General features: G+C 48.8%; 1 protein-coding gene across 3 annotated transcripts in view; it reads right to left on the reverse strand.

Annotated features, from left to right (window-relative positions):
• The window catches only part of LOC104682627 (putative oncomodulin-2), a 51960-nt gene extending 50099 nt beyond the window's left edge, over positions 1-1861 (reverse strand). For 2 of the 3 annotated variants that reach the window (XM_030932247.1, XM_030932249.1), the window contains exon 1: positions 1513-1861. The gene's annotated coding sequence lies outside the window, so the exon portion shown is untranslated. The remainder of the gene's footprint in view (positions 1-1512) is intronic. The other variant, XM_030932248.1, reaches the window with a different exon arrangement.
• Between the last annotated feature and the right edge of the window lie 6975 nt (positions 1862-8836).

Consider the following 8836-nt stretch of genomic DNA (forward strand, 5'->3'; position numbering starts at 1 on the left):
TAATATTACTAATCAAAAATAGCAAAAAAGAATTATGGACATGTCATAGGAAAAACCTCCTTCAGGCCGGGCAAGGTGGCTCACACCTGTAATCCTAGCACTTTGGGAGGCCGAGGTGGGCGGATCACGAGGTCAGGAGTTCGAGACCAGCTTGACCAACATGGTGAAACCCTATCTGTACTAAAAATACAATAATCAGCCGTGTGTGGTGGCACCTGCCAGGAATACCAGCTACTCAGGAGGCTGAGGCAGGAGAATCGCTTGAACCCGGGAGGTGGAGGTTGCAGTGAGCTGAGATCGCGCCACTGCACTCCAGCCTGGGTGACAGAGTGAGACTCGGTCTCAAAAAAAGAAAAGAAAAGAAAAGAAAAACCTCTTTCAATAAGACCCAAGGGCAAGTCGTGATAGAAAAACAACCACCACAAAAACATTTGGTCTTATCAAGATTTAAAACCATAGTACCAGTTTCATTCTTTCCCCACCTCAAGTCAGTTTCATCTTAAAAAAAAGCATCAAAGACAGACATCCTCCGCTAACTCCATCACCTCACACCACCCCGAGTGTTGCTCACTCTTCTTCACCAAGGGCTGGAAAAGAACAGTCTACATGGAACTGGCGCAGCCGCCGCCTCCTCCTTCAGTCTGCAACAGAGGTGCTGGCACTGTCCCGCCTTCATCTGGCGTCTCCCGTCTCCTTACTCAATTTTCTCACACCTTCAGTCCAACCCTCATAACTCTACTTCCTGCAGGGATGCTTTGACCAACACCCAAATATGATCGTGCCTCTGCCTTCAAGTACTGCATTTGCAACTGGAGCAAGAGGGAGACCACAGCCTTGGACCCTGCCAGTTAGCCCCCCACCCCGCCCCCAGCCTCAAGGCCCCAGGCGCCTCCCCTGTGCCGAGTTCTCAGTGTCACCCATCTTTACCCCTTAGGGATGCTCCTCCCTGGTCCTGAAAGACCCTATTGCCCTTTCATCTGCAACATCTTATTTAAGTCCGACCTGAAGTCACTCCTTCCCCAGCTGAAACTGACCCTCCCTCCCCTGGGTGTCCATGCATCCTGATAGTTGGGGTAACTAACAGGGCGCCTACCCCTGGATCGCCCTCACATTAACGTGACCAACACCTCTGTAGGACTGCATCCAACGAGGGACCCCAGCTCTTTGCCCCGCCAGATTGGATCCAGGCACTCAATATGTTTTGAATGAGCCCAGACGCCTGAAATAACCCCTCCACACCCTGCCATCGTTTCCCTCCTAGCTCAGTGCCCACCACTGGCTGCGATCGGGGGTCTACATGAGCCAGGTTGGAGAGAAAGAACGGGGTTACCCTCTGCAAGAGACGGGGACTTTCCCCAACAGCCCCCATCTTCCCCCAGAGACCCAGGCACGGGAGTGCAGTGGAGTTCAGGGACCTGGATGGGCAGAGAAGTTCCAGGGAAAGGGACGGCAACAAACTCACTCTTGGGGAAGAACGGGGTCCCCTGTGCAGAGAACGAGCCCCCAGCTCACCTGCGTCCAGGTGGTCACTGCGGCAGGTGCCCTGCGCGAGCTTCCAAGGGACGGTGGGGTCCGAGGAGGCAGAGCTGCGGGGAGGGGCAGTGAGATAAGGGGCCAGCCGCTGCTCAGGACCCACTACCTGTAGCGTCCCCCAACCCAACTCTGCAGTATCCGACAACCCGCGGACACGTCGGGAGGAGCCGCCCCAGGATACCAGTGCAGTGCTGGCTCTGTAGCAGGTGGATGCCGGCCACGCGCGCACTCAGCACAGCCCCATAGCCAGCGCACCGCCCCTCCCACACGTGTCTGAGGTGTCAGTCGCGGTGGGAACAGCCTGGGGTCCAGAAGTGCGCGCACTGCAGTCCCGCACCCCAAAACACTGCGTAAAAGAACTCCCCGGGACTACAACTCCCAGAACCCCCCACGACGCCATGCTTCCGGTTAGGCCACGCTGTACTTCCAGCCACAGCCGCGGCTGCAGTCACATGGGAGGTGGCCATGGGCTGGCAGGGTGTGGCGCCCTGGCTCGGGTGACACAGAACTGGGGGTGAATGCGCCCTCTTACACGTCCCCCATGGCGAAGGGTGGCCCTCATGGACCCCACGTGTCTGATCTGATCTCCCCAAGCCCTGTCCTATCCCGTGGGACGGGCTATGGCTGGCCCGAACTCGCAAGTCCCACCTGGGTCTGGCACTGCGCCTCCTTCCTAGAAAGTCTGTTGCCTGGGGAGATCATCGTAAGAATATTTATTTATGGCCGGGCGCGGTGGCTCAAGCCTGTAATCCCAGCACTTTGGGAGGCCGAGACGGGCGGATCACGAGGTCAGGAGATCGAGACCATCCTGGCTAACACGGTGAAACCCCGTCTCTACTAAAAATACAAAAACTAGCCGGGCGAAGTGGCGGGCGCCTGTAGTCCCAGCTACTCCGGAGGCTGAGGCAGGAGAACGGCGTAAACTCGGGAGGCGGAGCTTGCAGTGAGCTGAGATCCGGCCACTGCACTCCAGCCCTGGCAACAGAGTGAGACTCTGCCTCAAAAAAAAAAAAAAATATATATATATACATATATATATAAATATATATATATATGTATTTATTTATTTAGAGATGGAGTTTCGCTCCTTGCCCAGGCTGGGGTGCAGTGGCATGATCTTGTCCCACTGCAACCTCTGCCTCCCAGGTTCAAGCGGTTCTCCTGCCTGAGCCTCCCTATTAGCTGGGATTACAGGCACCCCCCACCATGCCCAGCTAAATTTTTGTATTTTTAGTAGAGATGGGGTTTCACCATTGTGGCCAGACTGGTCTCGAACTGCTGACCTCAGGTGAACCGCCCACCTTGCCCTCCCAAAGTGCTGGGATTACAGGCGTGAGCCACCACGCCTAGCCGAGAATTTTTAAGACTATGCTCTGGCTCTGTCTGACTCTGTCGCCCAACTGGAGTGCAGCTGCACGATCATAGCTCACTGTAGCCTCCAACTCCTGGGCTCAAGCCATCCTCCCACCATCAACCTCCCCAGTAGCTGAAACTGCAGGCCCGCACCACCATGCAGGGTAATTTTTTTATTTTCTATTTTGTAAAGATGGGGTCTCCCTGTGTTGCTCAGGCTAGACTTGAATTCCTGGGCTCAATGAATCCTCCTGCTAGGATTACAGGTGTGAGCTACAGTGCCCGACTAAAAATTTTATTTTTATATTAAGGCCTATGCTTCAGTCTTCGTGATAGTCCCCAAAACAGATGTCATGATTCCCATTTCATAGGCAAGGAGTGAGAGGTACCCCATCTCAATATTTACCTTGGAGGAACCCCTGCATAAAAATGATGTCTGGGACCCAGGCATGGTGGCTTGCTCCTGTCATCCCAGATACTCGGGAGGCTGGGGCGGGAGGATCACTTGAGGTCAGAAATCGAGGCTGCAGTGAGCCAGGATTGCTCCACTGCACTCTAGCCTGGGAAACAGTGAGACTCCCATCTCTTTTTTTAAAAAAATTTTACCTGTAGGCCGGGCGTGGTGGCTGACCTGTAATCTCAGCACTTTGGGAGGTCAAGGCAAGTGGATCACTTGAGGTCAGGAGTTTGAGACCAGCCTGGCCAACATGGCTAAGTCTCATCTCTACTAAAAATACAAAGCTTGGCATGGTGACGGGTACCTGTAATCCCATCTACTCAGGAGGTTGAGACAGGAGAATCACTTGAACCTGGAAGTGGATGTTGCAGTGAGCTGAGATCGTATCATTGCACTCCAGCCTGGGTGACAGAACAAGAATCCATCTCAAAACAAACAAAAAAACACCCAAGCACGGTGGCTCACGTCTGTAATCCCAGTACTTTGGGAGGCTGAGGCGGGCGGATCACGAGGTCTGGAGTTCGAGACCAGCCTGGCTGACATGGTGAAACCCTGTCTCTACTAAAAATACAAAAATTAGCCGGGCAGCGGTGGCGAGTGTCTGTAATCCCAGTTACTCGGGAGGCTGAGGCAGAAGAATCACTTAAACTCAGGAGGCGAAGGTTGCAGTGAGCCAAGATCATGCCATTACACTCCAGCCTGAGCGACAGAGTGAGACTCCATCACAAAATAAAATAATTTTAAAAATAAATTTATTCAAAACTTACAAAGTGAGAGTAAAAGAAATTTAATAAAGTTTAAAATGATGCTTTTTGTATGCTTGACCATTTCTACCTTTGAAGTTATTGTTTAAAACTTTGGGATATCCTAGTTTATATAACTTAGTAAATTAGAATTCCTGTTTTACAAGGTTAATGGACTTGCCTGTAGAGTTCAAACAAACAAGTATGATATTTGTCTAAAATTGATATTCCTTATGGTTTAATGTATTGTGGAGGGGGACACTGAATGTTTCTATGTGATTTTATTTGAAAATTATCCAATGATCATTTTAGTTATTAACATGTTTAAACAGTAAGCTTCATATCAATCTATTTTGAATTATTGGACACAGCCACTGAGACTTTTTAAAATTTACTCTTAGATCCAGCTTATGGTATTTTATTGTTTTGAGCCAGGGTTTCACCCTGTTGCCCAGGCTGGAGGGCAGTGGCATGATCACGACTCACTGCAGCCTCAACCTCCCCAGGCTCAGGTGATCCTCCCACCTCAGCCTCCCGAGTAGCTGGAACTACAGGCATATGCCACCATGCCCAGTTAATCATGCTCTTTTTTGAGTGGGAGGAAAAACAATCCTTTTCTTTTATAACATGGGATTGCCTTTTTTTTTTTTTTTTTTTTTTTTTTTGAGACAGGTTGCAATGCAGTAGTGTGATCTGTAGCCTCGATCTCCAAAGCTCAAGAAATCCTCTCACCTCAGCCTCCTGAGGAGCTTGGGTCACAGGCGCGTGCTACCATGCCCAGCTAATTTTGTTCGTTTTTGTAGAGATGTGGTCTATGTTCCCCAACCTGGTCTTGAATTCCTGAGCTCAAGGGATCCTCCCATCTTAGCCTCCCAAAGTGCTGGGATTAAAGGCATGAGACAACATGCCCAGCCGCCCAGCTGGCTTTTCCTTTTGTTTCTACAAAAAGATTTTGTGTCTTTGTAAAAGGTTCTGTATCTGGTTTCCTGGATCAGGTTTGGACATCAGGAATTGGAGTCCTTTGCACATTCAACTACATAGATTTCTATCTTGTGGTAGATTTCTACCTGCAGTTTCTACCATATGGTTCTAGAGAGAATTATAAGCAGTAGGCCAGGCGTGGTGGCTCACGCCTGTAATCCCAGCACTTTGGGAGGCAGAGGCGGGCAGATCACAAAGTCAGGAGTTCGAAATCATCCTGGCTAACACGGTGAAACCCTGGCTCTACTAAAAATACAAAAAATTAGCCGAGTGTGGTGGTGTACTCCTGTAATCCCAGTTACTGAGGAGGCTGAGGCAGGAGAATTGCGTGAACCAGCAGGCGGTTTGCAGTGAGCCGAGATTGCACCACTGCACTCCAGCCTGAGTGACAGTGCATGACTCTATCTCAAAAAACCCCAAATAAACAGTAGAAATAATCTCCATAAAAATGACTCATTTACAAATCTTGTGGGTGTAGACTCCTTTTAGAATAATCCTTTTGGGGCCAGGCACGGTGGCTCATGCCTGTAAACCCAACACTTTGGAAGGCCAAGGTGGATGGATCACCTGAGGTCAGGAGTTTGAGACCAGCTTGGCCAACATGGTGAAACCCCGTCTCTACTAAAAATACAAAAATTGGCCGGGTGCAGTGGCTTATACCTGTAATCCTAGCACTTTGGGAGGCCAAGATGGGTGGATCACCTGAGGTCAGGAGTTCAAGACCAGCCTGACCAACATGGTGAAACCCCATCTCTACTAAAAATACAAAAAAAATTAGCCAGGTATGGTGGTACGTGCCTGTAATCCCAGCTACTCGGGAGGTTGAAGCAGGAGAATCGCTTGAACCTAGGAGGTGGAGGTTGCAGTGAGCCTAGAGTGCACCATTGCACTCCATCCTGGGCAACAGGAACGAAACTTTATCTCAAAAATAAAAATAAAAACATAAAAACGGCCGGGCGCGGTGGCTCAAGCCTGTAATCCCAGCACTTTGGGAGGCCGAGACGGGTGGATCACAAGGTCAGGAGATCGAGACCATCCTGGCGAAACACAGTGAAACCCCGTCTCTACTAAAAATACAAAAAACTAGCCGGGCGAGGTGGCGGGCGCCTGTAGTCCCAGCTACTTGGGAGGCTGAGGCAGGAGAATGGCGGGAACCCGGGAGGCGGAGCTTGCAGTGAGCTGAGATCCGGCCACTGCACTCCAGCCTGGGTGACAGAGCAAGACTCCACCTCAAAAAAAAAAAAAAAAAAAAAAAAACATAAAAACATTAGCTGGGCATGGTGGTGGGCGCCTGTAATCCCAGCTACTCAGGAGGCTGGGGCAGGAGAATTGTTTGAAAGAGAATCACCTGAACCAGGGAGACAGAGGTTGCAGTAAGCCAAGATCGCATGATGGCACTCCAGCCTGGGCGACAGAGCAAGACTCTGTCTCAAAAAAAAAAAAAAAAAAATCATATATATATATATAAAGAATAATCCTTTTGGAGTTTTATGTCATTTGTTCCCTTCTTCCTATTTAGGTCATTTTGGTTATACATATTTTCTTCCAAATTGTCCTTTAATCATGACACGTTTCTAACTCAGATATTTGTTATGCCTATTACTTTTTCAAGATTTCTCTATAAATTTCCATTTTAGATCAGTGGGGGAAAATACACTACATAGACCCTCAAACACCATGGGTTTGAACTTCGAAGGTCCACTTATATGCAGGTTTTATTTTTTCAACTGAACTCAGAAAACACAATATTTGAGGGGTGTGAAACTCAAATATATAAAACCCCAACTTTTCGTACACACAGTTCTGCAAGGCCAACTGTGGGACTTGAGTATGGCAGATTTGGGTATGAGGGTGATATGGTTTGGGTCTGTGTCCCCGCCAAAATCTCATGTTAAATTATAATCCCCAGCTGGCCACGGTGGCTCACACCTGTAATCCCAGCACTTTGGGAAGCCAAGGCGGGCGGATCACCTGAGGTCAGGAGTTCGAGACCACCCTGGCCAACATGATGAAAACCCGTCTCTATTAAAAATACAAAAATTAGCTGGGTGTGGTGGTGCACGCCTGTAATCTCGGCTACTCGGGAGGCTGAGGCAGGAGAACTGCTTGAACCGGGGAGGCAGAGGTTGCAGTGAGCTGAGATTGCACCACTGCACTCCAGCCAGGGCAACAAAGCAAGACTCCATCTCAGGGAAAAAAAAAATTATAATCCCCAGTGTTGGAGGTGGGTCTGGTGGGAGGTGACTGGATCATGGGGGTAGGTTTTCCCTATCATGCTGTACTCATGACAGTGAGTGACTTATCACGAGAGCTGGTTGTTTAAAAGTGTGTAGCACCTCCCGTCTTTCTCTCTCTTCCTCCTGCTCTGGCCATGTAAGACATTCCTGCTTCCCCCTCACCTTCCGCCATGATTATCAGTTTCCTGAGGCCTCCCCAGCCATGCTTCCTGTACAACCTGCAGAACTGTGAGTCAATTAAACCTCTTTTCTTCATAAATTACCCACTCTCAGGTAGTTCTTTATAGCACTATGAGAATGAACTAATACAAAGGGGTTGTGTCCTGGAACCAATCCCTTCCAAATATGAAGGGCTGACTTTATTTTATAGTGGTACAAAGGCTAGCAGAGTGGCTCCCACCTGTAATCCCAGCACTTTGGGAGGCCAAGGTAGAAAGATGGCCTGAACCTGGGAGGTTGAGGCTGCAGTGAGCTATGATCACGCCACCGCACTCCAACCTGACCAACAGAGCAAGACCCTGTCTCAAGAAAAAGTAATAATAGGCTGGGGGAAGGGGCTCATACCTGTAATCCCAGCACTTTGGGAGGCCAAGGTGGGCAGATCACAAGGTCAGGAGTTCAAGATCAGCCTGGCCAACACGGTGAAACCCTGTCTCTACTAAAATACAAAAATCAGCTGGGTGTGGTGGCAGGCGTCTGTAATCCCAGCTACTAGGGAAGCTAAGGCAGGAGAAGTGCTTGAACCCAGGAGGCAGACATTGCAGTGAGCGGAGATGGTACCACTGCCCTTTAGCTTGGGCAACAAATTAAGACTCCCACTCCAAAAAAAAGAAAAAAAGAAGAAGTTTTCCTTCCCAATAAATTCATGGTTGCTATGAAATAGTAACAACAAAAAATTAAATTCCTAGATCTATTTTTAGAGAGTTTTCCAACAATTTGTTTCTCTTTAATATTGATTAGTGTCACCAGAGATTTGTCTATCACTAGTTTATTTTTCCAAAGATAAAATCTTTGTTTATTAATTTTATTTTTTCCTCTCTTCCCTAGTAAGAGAGACAATAAAAGTCTCACAGCTATCATCTTCTTTTTTATTTTTTTTTACTTTTTTATTTTTTTGAGACAGAGTCTCGCTGTGTCTCCCAGACTGGAGTGCAGTGGCGCCATTTCGTCTCAGCTCACTGCAAGCTCCGCCTCCTGGGTTTACGCCATTCTCCTGCCTCAGCCTCCCGAGTAACTGGGACTACGGGCGCCTGCCACCACGCCCAGCTAATTTTTTGTATTTTTAGTAGAGACGGGGTTTCACTGTGTTAAGCCAGGATCGTCTCGATCTCCTGACCTCGTGATCCACCCGCCTCAGCCTCCCAAAGTGCTGGGATTACAGGCGTGAGCCACCACACCCGACCGACATCATCTTCTAATATCAAGATAACATGAAAACTCCTATAAAATGAATGGGAAGGGGAACATTCCAATTCGAATTACAAAACGAGAGCTGGAAATGTATGCAGCTCTATTATCTAGGACATGGATAA

The sequence above is a fragment of the Rhinopithecus roxellana genome, chromosome 6, assembly GCF_007565055.1.
Source record: "Rhinopithecus roxellana isolate Shanxi Qingling chromosome 6, ASM756505v1, whole genome shotgun sequence".
In the NCBI taxonomy this organism is placed as follows: Eukaryota; Metazoa; Chordata; class Mammalia; order Primates; family Cercopithecidae; genus Rhinopithecus; species Rhinopithecus roxellana.